Source organism: Eublepharis macularius, chromosome 14, assembly GCF_028583425.1.
Source record: "Eublepharis macularius isolate TG4126 chromosome 14, MPM_Emac_v1.0, whole genome shotgun sequence".
Taxonomy (NCBI): Eukaryota; Metazoa; Chordata; class Lepidosauria; order Squamata; family Eublepharidae; genus Eublepharis; species Eublepharis macularius.
The window spans coordinates 24,494,829-24,512,797 of NC_072803.1; the positions used below are offsets into that span (position 1 = coordinate 24,494,829).

Consider the following 17,969-nt stretch of genomic DNA (forward strand, 5'->3'; position numbering starts at 1 on the left):
GAACCATGTGAGAATTTGTGGCGATCTACTGGGTGTGTGTGGCTTGCTGTTCAGTGTTGACAGGGAGGGGTGGAGGAGGGCTGAGGAGGCTGCACTCATCTGAAGGATGGAGGAGAGTGCAGGGAAGAGGAGGGGCAATCTAAGGGTACAGTTTCCTTGCCTGAACAAACTTGAAGCCAGTGGTAAGCTGGGTGGCATCTCATCCTGAGCCACAGATAGCTGACTCAATTGAGAGAATGCTTTGAGCACTCTTGAGATCCTAAGTATTGTTCTTATGATGATGGACTTGGAAAACGAGGAGTGGAGAGAGGTTGCCCACCTCTCTCTCTGGTGAGGCTCCTCTGTATCATAAACAATTCCAGGGCAGCTCTTTGCATCTCTGAAAATATCGTGTGTGAGTTCTATATCTTAATATGAGGCAACCTTGATGTCAATACTGGGTACAAATTAAATGTCTATGCTAAACCTCTGCTGAATCCACAGGAGTAGGGGCCGTTTCCCAATAAAGGGCAAACACACTTTTGTACTGTTCTTCTCAATGCCCATCACATTCATTCTTTTCTAATCCTTACAACAATCTAGCCAGTGTTGTATAGTGGTTAGAGTGCTGGGCTAGGATCTGGGAGGACCAGGTTTGAATCCTCAGTCTGCCATGGCAGCTTGCTGGGTGACCTCGAGCAAATCACATGCTTCTTAGCCTAACCTACTTCACAGGGTTGGTGTAAGGATAAAATGGAAAAGAGGAGAATTACGTAAGCCTCCTTCGATCCCTATTGAGGAGAAAGGTGGTGTATAAATAAAGTAAATAAAAATCTTGTAAGGTTAGTCAGCCTTATTATTCCCACATTGCAGATAGAGGGGGGGGGGGCTGAAGCTGAAACTAACAAGGGTTTGCTAAAGGCCAACAGGAGAGATCTTGGCAGAGCTAACATTCAAAGAGCAGGCTTCTTGATTCTGTGCTCAGTCTCTTTGTATGCAGCTGGAAAGATCCAGCTGTTGAGCCCTACTTCAAACATGAGGTGTACCCCAGTCTTACCCTACATTTCTGTATCTGGGAAAATGAAAACAAGACATTGAGATAAACCCTTCACCCGCCACCCTTCTGCCCACACATCTTGTTATGTGTGGAGCATTGTGGGAGTTTGGTGGAAATCTTTTGCGATAACAAAGGATCACCTCTGAGCAGTTCTGCTAGAAGATGCCTTAAAGCTTTTTTATGGCCAGATTCAATATAGATATACAGAGATCCATTATCTTAAAAGCAGTGAGGAGGTCCAGCAAATATTTCCAGCCTGAAACAGGTTTATTTCCATCTGCACTTATCTGTGCTATTTAAACTCCATTGCTTGCTGTTAATCTTTTGTAATGCAGCATAAGAGGGCTTATTTACTTTCTAATGACATCAATTGGCCATAAATATTAGACATCTAAGGTTGGTGGAGGATGGAAGGACCATTTTCCATTCCAGGCTGGCATTTGACTATTTGCAAAGCTGCCTTTCTGTTTGTTCTCATGTGAGTCACTTATCTGCTGTCATAGGCCAGCATTCAATTTATTTAAATTGAATGAATAAGTACATTAGGTGGAGCTGTCAGGAGAAGAGAGAACGGGAAACACACTAGGATGAGTGATAAGTCAACAAGCTGCAAGGGGGGAATCGCCGAAGAAGTACACAAATCAAAGCACTAAAGAGGAAGAAAAGGGAGATGGCACGGGGGCAGGAAGCTGGTTTGAGTGAAGCTATAGATCTTAGGGTATCTAAGATCCACCAAACATATTGTCCAGGAAGCAATATTTGTTCTGCTAGTTTCTTATACAAAGCAAACTGGAGACAGTTAATTTATTACAGAATAAAACCAGCTGGATTACTATCTAGCAATGATTTTGGAGCTGTGTAAACAAGCCTGGTCCTTTACAGTACTGAATCTTTTGATCATTCCTAGGATGTGGTTAGAGAGTCCATGACGTTTGCTGCAGCTAAGAGCTTTTTAGGGGTGGGCAAAACTAAATAAACGAACCAGAAATATACCTGGAAATCAATGTTTCATTTCGTTAAATTCGCTTTTGGGACAGTGAACCAAATTCGGGAAACCAAGTTATAATGGCACACTCCCACCAAAAAGTTTGTGTGTTTCGCTTCTGTTTGTATCTCACGGCAGCAGCAGGCAGGCAGGCCCTGGGCCTGCATGGCAGCATCTTGTTTTCCTGAACAGCATTCACCAATCAGATCCCGAGGAAAGAGAACCTTTACAGCATTAATTAACTCTGTTGATGGGAAGGGGGAATGTGTACAATTCACATGAATGCATCTCTCCCCCCACATTGCTATCTGGGTAATGGCATTGTCTCCTGGCTAATCAGGTCCTCAGAAACACCCCCCTCACCTATCAGCTTTGGAAAATTTTGGAGGGGGGAATGTGCAGACTTCAAGTATAGGCTGCAATTCTAAAGTCATTTCCTTGGGAGTAAGCCCTGTTGAATAGTAAGTGACTTAGATTTGAGTCAACCTGTTTAGGAGGGTACATCTTGGTTTGTTTGGGCACTACCCAGGCACTGGTCTATTTCCTCCATCCACATCACGTAATTGAACGATTGTTCTGAGGAAAGGTACACAGGGGGAGGTAGTAGTCTGTTCAATCAAACTTGATAAAAGCCCTGGAAGACTTCAATCATAGCTTGCAATTCTAAAGTCACCTCCCTGGGGGTAAGCACAAGGAAACATGGCACCAAACGTAATTATTTATTTGCACTATAGAAAAAAAAAGTGAGCATACAGCAGGGTTGTTTTTAATGCCATTGGTGCTGCTGCCTCACTGTCCTTTTGCCAGTTTCTTGCCATAGTGTGCACCCACCAACACTCACCTCAGGAAAAGTTCTGTGGATGAATGGTTTAGAGGGAGGATTATCTTCTGTGTGATTTTGGTGTTGTTAAGTGCACAAACAGCTGCTCCAAATAGCCTGGAAGCCCACATTGCAAAGAATGGGGCAGAAACTCACGATAATGAAATAGATTAGATCTGAGCCAGCAACATCACAGCCAGAAAAAAACAATAATGGTACATAGTTGGTTCAAAACCCACAGATTTGAAACGGAAATAGACATTTTTTTCAAGTGCACACTCCTAGAGCTCATCAGAAGGCATCTCTTTCCATTCATAAACTGAAAATTGCAGACTATTCCGGCCTCAATTTTCCTCAGGGTCATGCGAGGAAAAAAGATTAGGGATTAACTTTTCAGCCTCCACTTGGTTTGGGACTGCCTTCTATTTGAAGAACCAACCTTCCCCAGTGGAAAGATTTGTTACTTGGAGAAAAGGGGAACTCATAAGGAAGCAGGGGACACCTCTAGGGCTGTGCAGATATACGCACGTACACTCCTTTCATGTCTTCCATTGAACACACACAAATGCCTTTTGAGATTTTTGAATGTTCAGCAGGGATGCTTCCAAAAAAAAATGTGAGCAGTTTTGTTCCAAGCACTCTAGTCCCACCTCTGCTTCCCATCTTCATATTCCCGTGGTGTTCCAATTCTGGATTCATTTAGAAATTCTCCAAATTAAACTGGACTAAGGAGGAATGATGAACCCCATTTGGACATTCCAACCAAATTCAATCAGTCCTGTCTTAAGATTTTGAAAAATGTGTGGGAAGAAAGGAGCCATCTGGAGGCAACAGAGAACAATAAAAAGCTTTAGAAAAAAACAAAACGATGCAAACCTAATAAGGCTACACTAATTTGTAGATGCATTATGCATAATGTTATTTTATTTGTCATATACACTCAGAAATTAAAATTACCACGTAGGATATTAAGAGGCTATAATGGCTATTAGACATTAGTACCCAATTTTCTAATTCTGTATTTAATACTTAAAATAATTAAAACAATGTGATTAGATATCCATGATTCTACAGGGGCCTCATGAAAGCTTTTGGTGCCCTATTCATTTTGCTGCAGTAATTCAATCAAGGACCGGACTATGGTTGTTGTGGGTTTTCCGGGCTGTATTGCCGTGGTCTTGGCATTGTAGTTCCTGACGTTTCGCCAGCAGCTGTGGCTGGCATCTTCAGAGGTGTAGCACCAAAAGACAGAGATCTCTCAGTGTCACACTGTGACACTGAGAGATCTCTGTATTTTGGTGCTACACCTCTGAAGATGCCAGCCACAGCTGCTGGCGAAACGTCAGGAACTACAATGCCAAGACCACGGCAATACAGACCGGAAAACCCACAACAACCATCGTTCTCCGGCCGTGAAAGCCTTCGACAATACAAGGACCGGACTGTCCCTAAATTGTCTGGTTAATCCTCAGTTCCCAGGATCATGAGTGACTTGCATGTTCAAATGAGCCATCACAAATCAAACTCTCCAGCTAGTACTTGACAGAATCAGTTTACACACAATTAACTGTGAGTTGTTGTACATGTACATGATGAGGTTGCCTATGGGCAACCAGGGTAGCTGGCCCTGGCCCCACACTTGGGGGACCTGCACTGTCCATGGGCCCTACCTGCACTACCCACTGCCCCAACAGAGGAGGGGAAGAAGGCTTCAGCCTCTGCCATCACTCATACCCACCTTGTCCAGGACTCATGGCTGCCTGCACCTGCCTTGTCCGGGGCTTGTTCAGATAGCTTCTGGTGGTGGCAGCAGCTCCTGCCTGTGTTGCACAGGATGGCTGGCCTTTGCTTTGCCCTTACACAAGGGTGTGCCATGGGAGGGGGACAGCAGTGACTCTAGGACCCAATCTTGGACCTTTTCCTGGGGCCTCAGAATCACTAAGACCACCCTTGAGGCTGAACCACCCCAACTTGTGTAGGTGCCTCACATCCTTTCTGCAGCAACTGCCCTGGTTATCAATCAGTTTTCAGGCCCAATTCAAGTAACGTCTGCATGATGGTATGGCATACTAAGGGCCAAACTACAAGTGATGAATGACACTTGAATGACAAGTGGATTGAGTGGAGCACAAGTGAACAGGGAGAATGCACTTGCCGTTCAAGTGTCATTCGTCACTTGTAGCTTGGCCCAAAGATTCACTCCAAACTGTATGCTAAACCATAGAGTTTTGAATGACTCCTAGAGCATGAAGCCAATGGGATGGTGTCACTTCTGGTTCTACACCAGAAGGAGGATCGCCAGGCCATGCTTGGCAACTAGCGGGACCTTCAGAGGCAGAGAAATGGGGGAGGGGATAGTACTTTATGCCACAATTTCACTTCTAGGGAAAAACTGAAAAAGATTTTGAGCAGCTGTAGGAATCACAGGAAATTCTATGGTAAATGATAGTTTCTGGTGATTTCTAGAGCTACCTGGTGGCACTTTCAGATTTTCCCAGAAGTGATGTAGTGACATCAGTAATGTCAGTGATGTGACACGCACACACCATATTCCTGCTCAGACTGGAAACCCTATATAGCCAGATGTTGTATGTTGGCTCAATGCCAAATCCCCCCTCCACTACCCCCCATTGAAGAAGAATTTCTTGAAGACAAGTATACGATTTGTAAGCCATCCCAGCTTTAGAAAAGTGGAAAAATTCCTAAGTAACTGGATGCCAGTGTTATTGTTAAGAGTGTTGGATTAGGACTAGAGAGACTCAGTTCCAATTCCCCCTCAACTATAAAGCTCACTGGGTGACCTTGGGCCAGTCACTACCTCTCAGCAGTTTTCTCAGCAATATTGTTGTTCAGATAAAATGGAGGAAGGGAGAAATCATGTATTTGCTCCTGAGTTTCTTGAAGGAAGGGTGGGTAAACTGTGGTGGGCAGATGACACGGCAACATCACTATCAGGCTCTTCAATCAAATGAATTGCTGCTGGTGATATCCATTACGGGATAGTTAGTAAGAAAAAGTGCAATACCCTGGGGTTGGATATGGTTGGAGTTCTCATAGTGGAAAATACTGTCTTGTAAACCAGCCCCAACATGAGTACCTATCCTAGGGGAGTGGATGTGGCACATTGGTGGAGCGTCTGCTTGGTATGTGGAAGACTGAAGGTTCAGTTTTCAGCATCTCTAGTTTGAAAAATCAGATGGCGGGCCATGCTAAAAACCTTTACCCTGAGCTCCTGGAGAACCAGTGGTAGTCAGAGTAGGCTAAACTGGATCTCTACGTGGTCAAGTGGAGCACAAGTGGAGTGCAAATTAACAGGGAGGAATACACATGAGTCTGTTCACTTGACGTTCAAGTGTCATTCGTCACTTGTAGCTTGGCCCTCAGTATGTTCATCTAATCATCCAATAAGCTCAAAGTGTGTAGGATAGATGGCTAGCAAACGATTGGTCAACAGGGCATTTATTTAAATGTCATGACTGAGGGCCAAGCTACAAGTGATGAATGACACTTGCTTGGCAAGTGAACAGACTTCATCAAGTGGAGCGCAAGTAAATGGCAAGTGATCAAGTGGAGCACAAGTGAATAACAAGTGAACAGGGAGGAATACACTTAAGGGCCAAGCTACACTGGCGAATGACACTTGAACAGCAAGTGTATTTCTCCCTGTTCACTTGCCCTCCACTCAATCCACTTGCCAGGCAAGTGTCTTTCGTCATGTGTAGCTTGGCCCTAAGTCTGTTCACTTGCCAGGCAAGTGTCATTCGTCACTTGTAGCTTGGCCCTGAGTTGGACTGGCCTTCCCAGTCCTAATATAACAAATTGATAGGGTTCCCATTCTCCTGGTGAGTGGGAGACCTCCTGCTCCTAGCCTCTGCCCCCCGCCACTTCTGACCTTGCTGAGGAGAGGGAAAGGTGTGGGGAACAGGCCTGGAAGCTCTGGAGCGGCAGCCTTCATTGTTGTGCCAGGAATTATGTCATTTCTGGTGCGACAGCCTTCATTGTTGTGCCAGGAATGATGTCATTTCTGGTGCGACAGCAAAGGCTCTGGAGCATGCACACTTTTTGTACGCTCACATGGTAAGTCCCCCCCATGCCCCCCACGATCCCCTCATCCTCCAGTTTGGACCCTGTGGGGCCTAGCAATCGTACAAACTGACCACATCTCACTCTTTTGTATATACTGCAAAACAAAACAAAAAAAATGGTTAGTTATTTGGGAGGATGTTTATTTTCCAAAGCCACCTTTTCCTTGCATTTGACAGAACCATTTTCTTTTTCCTAAACAGTTTACATTTCTGATTCCAGCACTATCTGACTTGCCAAACCCTCAAGCGTTCCTCTCACATTGAAGCACTTCTATTCTAAACACAGTCCTATTTATTTATATGCATCCAAACCACCACACAGCATATAAATAGATATTATACATAGGCTGTTTTCTGTATATTTGTAGATGTACCAAATGCATGCATCAAACATTCCTGGGGTTTATCTACATAACCCAAACACAGCACATTCCCCCAGAATTGCTCCAAAGTCGGCTTTCACCAAGGCTAGAGAAATAGCAGAAATCAGGGCCTCAGTATAACAGAAAACCACTGCAATGTAGGATCATCCCTTGAGGAACAGAACACTGTGTTTAAGAGAAGCAGTGTGCGTTTTCTTTTTTCCCCACTCGTTCTAAAACAGTCGTTCCCAAACACTGTTCCTGAGCATTCCAGGGCGATTCAAGTGAACTACTAGTGTTTCTACAGAGAAATAATGGAAGTACTTAAGGCAGCTTTGAAATGCCTCTCTCCAGTTCCTCCTAAGGCATATTTGTCTGACTCTGTGCAGCACAGGTTGTTGAATCTCATCTGATAAAGAATTGTCCATATTCAGAGGATATCTCCCAGTGTGTCTCTATACAAGCCATTGCTGTATAGGGATAAGCAAACATTTCCTCTTTTGTTTCTTTTTATATTCTTTTGGGGGGGGGGGTCATTGCCACCTTTGTGCTATGTTTGGCTGGGTTCCAGCAATAACACACAGACACTTCTATTTGGTTGGAATGGCCACAACTTCATTGCATTACCCCCAGGTTGGAGCACTGGCCAGGCATCTGGGCAGCGGATCCTCCAGCCCAGTGCTGTTCGATGCATGACACCCCAGCCCAATGCTGGCCCCATGGGAGTAATTGGTGTTAGGCCCCCAGCCATGCTGACCAGCCCCCATTTCTGCAGGAGTGAGCTTCCTGTTATGCCCTGCTCACCCCTAGAGGATCCAGCCCAATATCTCAACCCGCTAAACCCCATAATGTTCTGACAGGCCCTTGGCCTCCTGAGAGCAGTGGGTGGGCAGAAAAGCGTCCTGCTCTTGCCGGTGCTGCGCTGGAATGGCGCCAGTATGTTGTTCTACACAGAAGAGGACTCCTGCTGCTCCTCCTCTTCCTCTTCACCCACACCTGCTTCCACTCCAGCCTGGTCCTCGGTGGCAACGATGCCCACGGAGAGCCTGCGAGCTTGCTTTGGTTCTCCACTTCTCCCTGTTGGTTGTGTAGGTTCATTTATCTTGACTATGTACATTGTCTGGTTTTCTGTATACATATTATACAGCATTTACATGAGCAATGTACATCATTTATACATATGGGTATACATGTAATCTGTGACACTGATTTATTGATGTACAAGCAATGTTGAGAAATGCATGCAATTAAAAGGAAAATTCAGCTGCAAAGAAACAGAAATGGCAAAAAAAACCCAGTTTCAGTTTCCACAAGATAGTCAAGATAGGAACGTTGGAACTGGAAGAGCAGGAATTAGAAATTTAAAATCTATGGTTAGGGTGTCTTGGGTAGGGGGCAGGGATATACTGTTTCTTATCTTTTTGTGAGCCTTTTAGTTCTGTTGTTGGTAGCATTCCCATTCATTAATTTCTGGTAAACCACTTTTACACCACTTTTATATTATACGCTATTTATATTAACCCCCAAACGAACACTCTTGTGGTGTGAAGAAGCAGAAAATGGCTTGAAAATGAAGGTCCATGGGTTGAATTCATATCAGGGAGATGCGAAAACTGGGATTTTCCAGTCAAAACGGCAGGGCTGAGAAATGTGCTTGTTTCTGTAGTCTTGGAATGCTCTTAGAGTGCCTTTTCAGACCAGCATCCTCTAGAGCAGATCATTCCACTATAGCAGCACCAGGAAATGTATGAACCAAACACACAGGAGCTGTGGCACAATTGCCTGTTCTCAGAGAAGATTGCCCGAAGAGTTCATGAATGGAGTGAATTCCTTCCGATCAGAGATTGCAAATGCATGGACAAGGTGTGAGGCTTGACTCCAGGAAAAGTTTTTTCCTCAGTTACGCCTCACTCACACAACAACAACAGACCTCAAAGAAGGCGAGTGTTGGTGGGTGCACACTATGACCGGAAACTGGCTGACATGGCGGTATCGGTGTCGGGTCATTTAAAACAATCCTGCTTCATGTTCACTTTTTTCTTCTTCTAAGCGATGATAATGCCAATAAATTATTACCTCTGCATCCTCCAGTTGCTTCCATGTTTCCTTGGGCTTTGCAGTTTCATTCCCACTATGAGGGCCAAATCCTTCCTTTTGATGCTCAGAGTTCTGCTGCAAAATGGAGTGTTCCCCCATTAATCGCCCCCAATCTCGATCATCCAAGGGCGGGTGGGCAGGCAGTATGACTGTCCCTTGTGCGTATTCCTGGGGAAGTGTCTTTAGAAATGCAGCCTATGGCTAAAGTCTTCCGGGGCTTTTATCAAGTTCGATTGATTGAACGAATCACTTATACTCTCTCAGGGCCAAGCTACACATGCCGAATGACACTTGAACGGCAAGTGGATTGAGTGGAGGGCAAGTGAACAGGGAGAAATACACTTGCTGTTCAAGTGTCATTCGTCATGTGTAGCTTGGCCCTCAGTGGCACTTTTCCTCACAGCAGCCAACCTTCCAAGGGCCATGATGGAGTGGAGGAGACAGACCAAAGCACGGGTATTTATATACTGAGGGCCAAGCTACAAGTGACGAATGACACTTGAACGGCAAGTGTATTTCTCCCTGTTCACTTGTGCTCCACTCGATCCACTTGCCGTTCAAGTGGCATTCGTCACTAGTAGCTTGGCCCTTAGATATAACCAGGTTTCTTCCTTATGGGGACTCAAAGCTGCTTACAGCATCAGTCTCCCTTTCCTCCATTTTATTCTCATATCTGCCTTGTGAGGTAGATCAGGCTGAGGGCCAAGCTACACATGACAAATGACACTTGAATGGCAAGTGTATTTCTCCCTGTTCACTTGCCCTCCACTCAATCCACTTGCCGTTCAAGTGTCATTCGTCATGTGTAGCTTGGCCCTGAGAAGTGTGACTGGCCCAAGATCACCCAGAGAGCTTCCATGGCAAAGTGGGAATTTGAACCTGGGCCTCATGCATCCTATTCCAACTCACAAACCACTATGCCTTCAACGCAGAAAGCAGAACAGAATTTTATAAAACCAATTGGCTTCGCATAACTACACTCTAGCTTGCCCCTCATGTCCTCTGGAAGTTCTTCCAGTCTAGGTTTCCCTTTGAGTCCTTCAGTCTCTCATTCTGTCCCCGCTGGTGCTGCTTTCCATGACCTCCAGCACTACCAGGCACGCAACCACACTCACCCAAGGGTGCATGCAAAGGAAGACAGGAGGCATGGTGCCCATGCTCCCAACCCATGTAAATTAGCAGCAGTATCAAAAAGAGTCCAGTAGCACCTTTAAGACTAACCAATTTTATTGTAGCATAAGCTTTCGAGAATCAAGTTCTCTTTGTCAGATGCATGGTACAGAAACTGGTCAAATATAGAAGAGGAGGGGGGAGAAGGGGAGGAGAGAGAAGATGCAGTTAGGGGGGGAGAGAGAGGGATGGAACCAAAACATTCCTTTGCTAGTAAATGTAAACATCTCCTCTTGGTATGGAGATTAATTGGCTTGTGTGAGGCTTCAAAGGAGTTTGCCGTGTTGGTTTGTGGCAGCAAAACAACCAGACCATCCAATTCCAATGTAGTAAGTATTAGCAGCAGTGGAAGGCTGTGAGAAAGGTTGGATGCTTTAAAATGGTATGGAAGCCAGCAGGCCGTCTTCAGGACCCATCAGAAAGTTGCATGGGTTGCGTAACACTTTTTGGGTTGTTCATAAGGAAGATGTTTCCCTATTAATATTTTTGGATTTTCTTTCCAATGGAACAACATGGCTGCCTGCAATTTCTGTCTCTTATGGCCCCTGAAAGTCAAGGAGATGTGTATGTCTTCCATCTAATCGTCATCCAGCTTCGCTTAGCCCATTGTTCCAGAGCTTGGCTAAGTCCTTTCCCCACCACTCAATAGGGAAAACTCATTTAAGGGTCATTGTAGTTTTCCTGGCCTGAGGAAAAGTGTGAGCCACACCACACCATGGCAGAGTAGAGTAAACAGGTGCTTAGTTATAATCCTGAACTTTGTTTCTGTTGTTCTTAATGGATTTCACTTACAGGAATTGGAAGAAAACTGCAGGAGTCCAGTAGCACTTATAAGACTAATAAAATTTGTGGTAGGGTATGAGTTTTTGCAAGTCACAGCTCACTTCTTCAGGGATTGGAAAAGTTCACTTAGACCAGAGCCATCCTGTGGACCTTAGCACTCATCACATGTGTGTGCTTCGCAAATCATTTTGCAGAGAAGTTAGCCGTGTTAGTCTGTGGTAGCAAAATCAAAAAGAGTCCAGTAGCACCTTTAAGACTAACCAATTTTATTTTAGCATAAGCTTTCGAGAATCAAGTTCTCTTCGTCAGATCTGACGAAGAGAAAATCATTTTGGAATTCAGAGACAAGTTTTGTAGTTATCTTTCATCTCATGGGGGTTAGACTAGATGATCCCAGAGGTACCTTCCAACTATATGATTCTATGATTTCCAGACTTGCTTCTTAAAACTTGCAAGGAGCAGAATGAAGCCGCCAAGAACAAAAACCCTCTGAGGCAGCTGGTACCTCATATGGACAGATGTGGGGGAACTGAAAGCTTTTTGATTTTTGAAGATAACTCGGAACCGCATTACACATTACAATTATGATGGGGGGGAAGGTATTCCCCCTCCCCACCTGCATTCTGAAGTGCTCTCGTCTAGCAAAACCATAGCAGGTGCTTTAAAACAAAACAGCCTTCAGGGATCATGGACTAGGCAGGCTCACATCAGCCTTGAATGACTTACTTGTTGAAACTAGGATTCCTGATGTCCATGAATATGCTATAAATTGCAGGGGAAACAGTATTACTTTTCATATATAAGATCTCTGAACACAAATTATTGGTGCCTGAGGGCCTAATTACAGGATACATTTTGCCTGTTTCATCCCTATGCCAGGTTGACAGATACGTTCTGGAAGACCATGCCTTCCAGGAAAGGTTGCCAACTCTGGGTTGGAAAACTCTTAGGGATTTGGAGGGTAGAGCCAGTGGAGGGTTGATTTGGGGAAGGGAAGGGACCACAGTGGAATAAAATGCTATAGAATCCACTCTCCTAAGCAGCCATTTTCTCTAAGGGAATTTGGTGTAGTTTGGTGATGTGATTAAGAGCGTGGGACTCTAATCTGGAGAACCAGGTTTGATTCCCCACTCCTCCACTTAAAGCCAGCTGACTGACCTTGGGTCAGTCACAGCTTCTAGGAGTTCTCTCAGCCCCATCCACCTCTCAGGGTGTTTTGTTGCGGGGATAACAATAATATACTTTGTAAACCGCTCTGAGTGGGTGTTAAGTCATCCTGAAGGGTGGTATATAAATCAATTGTTGTTGTTGTTGTTAGTCTGGAGATCACTTCCAAGAGATCGCCAGGTCCCACCTGACAGTTGGCAACCCTGCTCCCAGACGTTCATGGACCTAATTTGGTTTGGGACTGTGGTATGTAGAGAAAGTGTGCTTAATCTTGGTGTAGTGGTTAGGAATGGCAGAACTCTAATCTGGAGAACCGGGTATGATTCCCCGCCTCTCTGAAGCCAGCTGGATGACCTTGGGTCAGTCTCAGCTCTCAGAGCTCTCTCAGCTCCACCCACGTCACGGGGATTGTTGTGAGGATAACAATAACACACTTTGTAAACCGCTCTTAGCATGGCATTAAGTTGTCCTGAAGGGCAATATATAAATCAAATATTGTTGTTGTTATTAATCCTGCCCCTGATGATAATTATTCTCACCTGAAATACTCCAAGGAAGTATTATTTTCCCTATTGGGGATTACACATCAGTTTCTCCAATGGGGCAAATAGTGGCCCCAGGCCTATTTCTGGTCAGGAAAATAGGACAGAGGGGGAGCATTAATCTCCATCTCCTCCTGTGTTGCAGTCCTGAGGTATGGACTTTTAGAAACACATCTGCCAGCCTGACCTGGGGACATACCTGGGGAAGATGTATTGTGTAGTTAAGCTTTGAGTTGTTAGGTGATGTCAGGCTATGGATGACAGGCTATGGCAGATAGACCCCTGTACCATTACAGCAGGAATCCAGGTTCTTGGTTAACAGGTTTTATTCAGGAATCAGATCATTTCCACAGATATGTCCATAGGATTACTTAGAAGCAAGGTAAGTAACTAAGCAGTAACAGCAAGGTTGACAGGAATGGCAACATGTGTGAAAACCATTCCTCTTAAAGAACACAATTACTCCTTTCCCCCTCCCATCAGCAAAACATAACTTTTGGCGCAAACCAGTCCTGAGAACTTCTCACATATTTTAACTATCAAGTCTAGAGTAGACACTGAGAAAGCAGGAGATTAAAGTTGAAACACAGTAATTCATGGGAGAGAGCAGTGTACAAGGTCAGAAGCACTGACAGCTTGTTACCAGAACTGCTCTTTTTAATGGGGAATTAGCTTGCAGCCTGGGTTTAATTTAGTACGGATCTTAACCAATATATACCAGGGTCCCTCTCCAGATCACTCGTGTAATAAAGAGGCAAGACTAATAACAATAAACGTGTTTTTACTAATAATGTTGCGTATGCCTAAGTTAGTGCACACACAAGATACATACAAGAAACTAAGAAATAAAGGGTTGGAAAATAGGGACAGTTGCAAGAGCGGAGAGCCCACTTGAGAACGACGGAACTGGGTATACTCACCTGGTCATGGCGTGGACGAAAGACATAGCAACGAGATGGGATGGTCTAATGGCCTGCACTAGATCCAAAGAGAGTGACAGCAAGGGTTTCAGGATAGGAATGGCACGCGCACCTCATGGCCGGGGAGGCCGGCTTAAATACCCCAAAATGTACCCTGGGGCTGGTGCCTTTCCCTGTGGCTCTCACGAGCAAAACAAAGGTTTAATGGTCCTATAACTACCCTAGATGGGCCACTTTAGAATCTGAATATATATTATTGTGACACCCTGGGAAGAGGGGACAAAGGAGGGAGGGGGAATGCCGGGCGGGTAGAATGGGTCTTCCAGGAAGCTGCGCTTGTCTCGATGTCATCAGCTCTGGAATGCGGAGGTTGCTTTGAGATGTGTCCATTAAGTGCTCAGGACAGCCGGCACTTTAGCTTCCAGTCTGGGGCGGCTATCAAGATATGCAGAGCAGGGCGAGGCTGGCCGCTGTGGACGTGGTCTGCACGCTTCCACGAAATGGCTTCTCTGAGCAGGCTGCTCAGCCTGGTCTTCTGGCTGCCTGGGAACATGGCTGCCGCCTGGGCATGACTAGGGCTTGCTAGCAGGCTGCCCGGTGGCGAGGGCAAGCTTGGTGACTGGCCCACAAGAGATTCCCCATGGGAACTGACCAGGGGGTGCCTGGCCAGGCTCAAGGAGGGTCTCCCCGGCTGGCACCGTGCTGCTAACAGCATGGCTCTGGGCCCAGGTCAGGCAGACGTCCATGGAGGCAGGAAATGGTGTGTATGCAGTATAGTCCACAAAAGAGACAGGAAAAGCAGAGTCCATAAGAGCAGGATAGTCAAGAGACAGGCACGGGCAGTGCTGCCCTAGAACAGGGTCTTTGGTGTAACTTTAAAACAGCAATGCAGGAAACTGACACAGTTCATGGCAGGCCTCAGAACAGGAGAGGGGGGCTCCTTGGCAACAATTTCCAAAGCTGTTAGATAAGACACCTGCAGCTTCAGTAAGCCTGTGAAAGCAAAGTAGTTATGGCATTGGCAATATGACATCAAGATACAGCATGAAACACTGGTTCAGAATAACAGGTCAGCATCAAATAATGGCATGGATGGGGCACAGACATAACATTTGATCCTGATGATATGTAACATAAAAAATATAAGGAGGGTCTTGCTGTGTTGAGCCAAACTCCATCTAATTGGAGAGCCAGTGTGGCATACTGGTTAGAGTGACAGACTAGGATCTGAGAGGCCTAGGTGCAAATCCCTTCTCTTGCTTTGAAGCTTGCTTGGTGACCTTGGGCCAGTCACACACTCTCAGCCTATCCTACCTCACAGGGTTGTTGTGAGGATAAAACAGAGGGGAGAAGAATGATCTAAGTTGCCTTGAGTCCCCATTGGGAATAAAGGCATGGTACAAGTGAACTAAATAAACAATCCAGGATCAATTGAAAGAATCCCAGCACCAAAGGCACTTGTTTGTTTGCCCAAAAGTGGTTAGTGAACCCTAATCACCTTTTGTTAGAGATTATTATAACTGAAAATAGCACACTGAATGCCAGCTGTATGAATTCAGTACACCACTGAGTTTGTGGCATGAGCGTGCAATTTAATATATGGCATGGGATATGGAATCTCAGGGTTTTTTACTGGTATCTTAAAAGCAAATTTCCGAAGCAAGTCCAAGGGATGGGCTACATGTAGTTCCTGGATTGTCCCGGTGAATATTAACTTGCCACCAACATTGGATCAGCCTCTGGGGGTAGCTGAACAATGTTGATTGTACACTAAATATCTGGGATTAGGAATATGGTGGAAGGAAAAGCAATTTGTACATGCTCAGAGGTGTTTTCCTTATTACTTGTAAGCCTCTAGAGCTGACTGTTATCTTTAAAACAGATGCCAAAGATGATATCTGGTGATCCTGGCTCTGGTAAAGCCCAAAGTAAATATATGTACATTAAAAAAAAAACCCAATCACCTTCCACTTGTAATAGGAATGACAAACCAAAGCCCAGCCAAGTGGAGAGAAATACACAACAGGGTGATTTTAATACCAGCTAGCCAATAATCCTTGGTGAGGCATAAACTAGATTTTGCTCTAGCCCCTTTCTAATGACTTGCTAAGATTCATGGGTCACTCGATACCTGAATACTTGAAGATTCCGCATCTCAGCTGCACCTTCTGGAGCAAAATCCCTCTTTGTTCCACATCTGGTGGTTTGGCAGGGCTGGAATGGGGAGAAGAGGAGGGGGAGGATCAGGCATGTACCGCAAAAGGGACTTGGCATTGCATGGCTATAAATCTGCTCCTCCTCTCCTGCCATTAATCTGAGCTATCCCCCTTGTCAGGTCTGAAGCCAAAGGACACCAGTTTCAAACAGTATGACTGTCAAGTTGCTCGGCATGTAATAAATCACTCACAGTGTCTTCTCTTTCATGTCTGCGGAGCTGGAGGGATTCAGCAGACGCTTCATAAACACTTCCATACCCGCCTGGACTTTGCTTGCCGAGGTTTGAGTATTCTGCCTTGGCCACAAACAGGGTATCTCTGCTTCCATCTCCCTGCAGATGGTAAATGATTCACTTTGTGAACTGCAGAGGATGAAAGGGCCTCCTTTGAATTGTGTTGGCAAGAAGGAGGGACTCGGTGTTACTCCCTTGAGTCTTGCGATCCAGGCTGAAAAAATGCATGCAAGGAACCTCTGCAGCTAAATCATGAAACATTATGGAGGTCCTAGCCAAATATCACTGCTGATACTTCACCATGTATCCTGTGTACAGTCTGTGTTATAGATCTTGGCCACTGATACCTATAAGTTAGGCTCTGGCAAGGAATAAAGAACTGAAAAGCTTACCCCGCAACCCAACCCTGTCTAGGATGCTCTTAAGGGCTTGATATGGCCAGTTTCCTCTTCCACACATATTATATATTTAGCTTCCTCCAAGGAAACTTTGGATGGCACACATTGTCTTCCCTGTGAGTTAGACTAGATTATGAGGGTAACTGGCCTGAAGTCACCCAGCAAGTTTCATATCAGATTAGGGATTCAAAGCTGGGTCTCCCAGAACCTTGTTCAGCCACCCCACCACTCTGACTTGTGTGTTCCTTGATTTATTTTAAAGATTTAATACCCATCCTGCTTTTGATTGAGCCTAGTACCATTTTGATCTCAGAATTATGTTAATCAACTCAACTCAATAGGCACCACACAGCAGCGGTGGTGACGACCGTCAAGTCACAGCAGACTTACAGCAGCCTCTGCTAGAGTTTTCAAGGCAAGAGAATAACAGAAGTGGTTTGCTATTGCTTGCCTTTGCATAGTGATCTTGGTCTTCTTTGGAGGTCTCTCATCCAATTACTAACCAAGGCTAACTCTGCTTAGCTTCTGAGATCTGACATGATCAGGCTTGCCTAAACGATCTAGATCAGGGCTATAATAGGATAAGATAATATAATTTTATGGTTTTTTTATGTTGAGCTGAGTTTTTAATGCAGGATTTTTATTAATATCTTGTTTTGTTTTTATTATTTTTATACAAATTTTCACAAATAAACAAAAACAACTCCAGATAGCACTTGGTTCCTGGCTGAGATCTTGGTGAGATCTTGGTGATGGTTAAGAGAGAGACAGGATTATAGCACAAAGCAGCTCATGTCAGTGAAGAGTGGAAGAGGGAGGAGCCATGATAAGATCGGAACCAAAGGAAGACATTGGGGTCAATCTCATCTTACTGATCCTGCCCTTGAGCTATTATTCCTTTTAAAGGAACTTTGGCTTTCTTAAGTTTGAAAAGCATCATTTCAAAAGCCTTATTTGCTGGAGATGTCAAATACAACATGGAATCCTAAAAGAAAAAGGAAATAGAATAAACAATTAAGATTTATAAATAGTAAATATCCTTTCTATATTATATTCTCTATATATAGGGGATGCTTTAGGCAGTTCCTGCATTGGGCAGGGGGTTGGACTAGATGGTCTGTAAGACCCCTTCCAACTCTATAATTCTATAATTAG

At 44.8% G+C, this 17,969-nt stretch overlaps 1 long non-coding RNA gene across 1 annotated transcript; it reads right to left on the minus strand.

The window, feature by feature from the left end:
• Positions 1-14,881: 14,881 nt before the first annotated feature.
• LOC129342083 (uncharacterized) lies at positions 14,882-16,435 on the minus strand. Its single transcript, XR_008598200.1, has 3 exons — positions 16,375-16,435; positions 16,099-16,181; positions 14,882-14,960 (listed from the first exon to the last, which is right to left on the minus strand). It is a non-coding gene; the product is annotated as an uncharacterized LOC129342083 (long non-coding RNA).
• Positions 16,436-17,969: the final 1,534 nt, after the last annotated feature.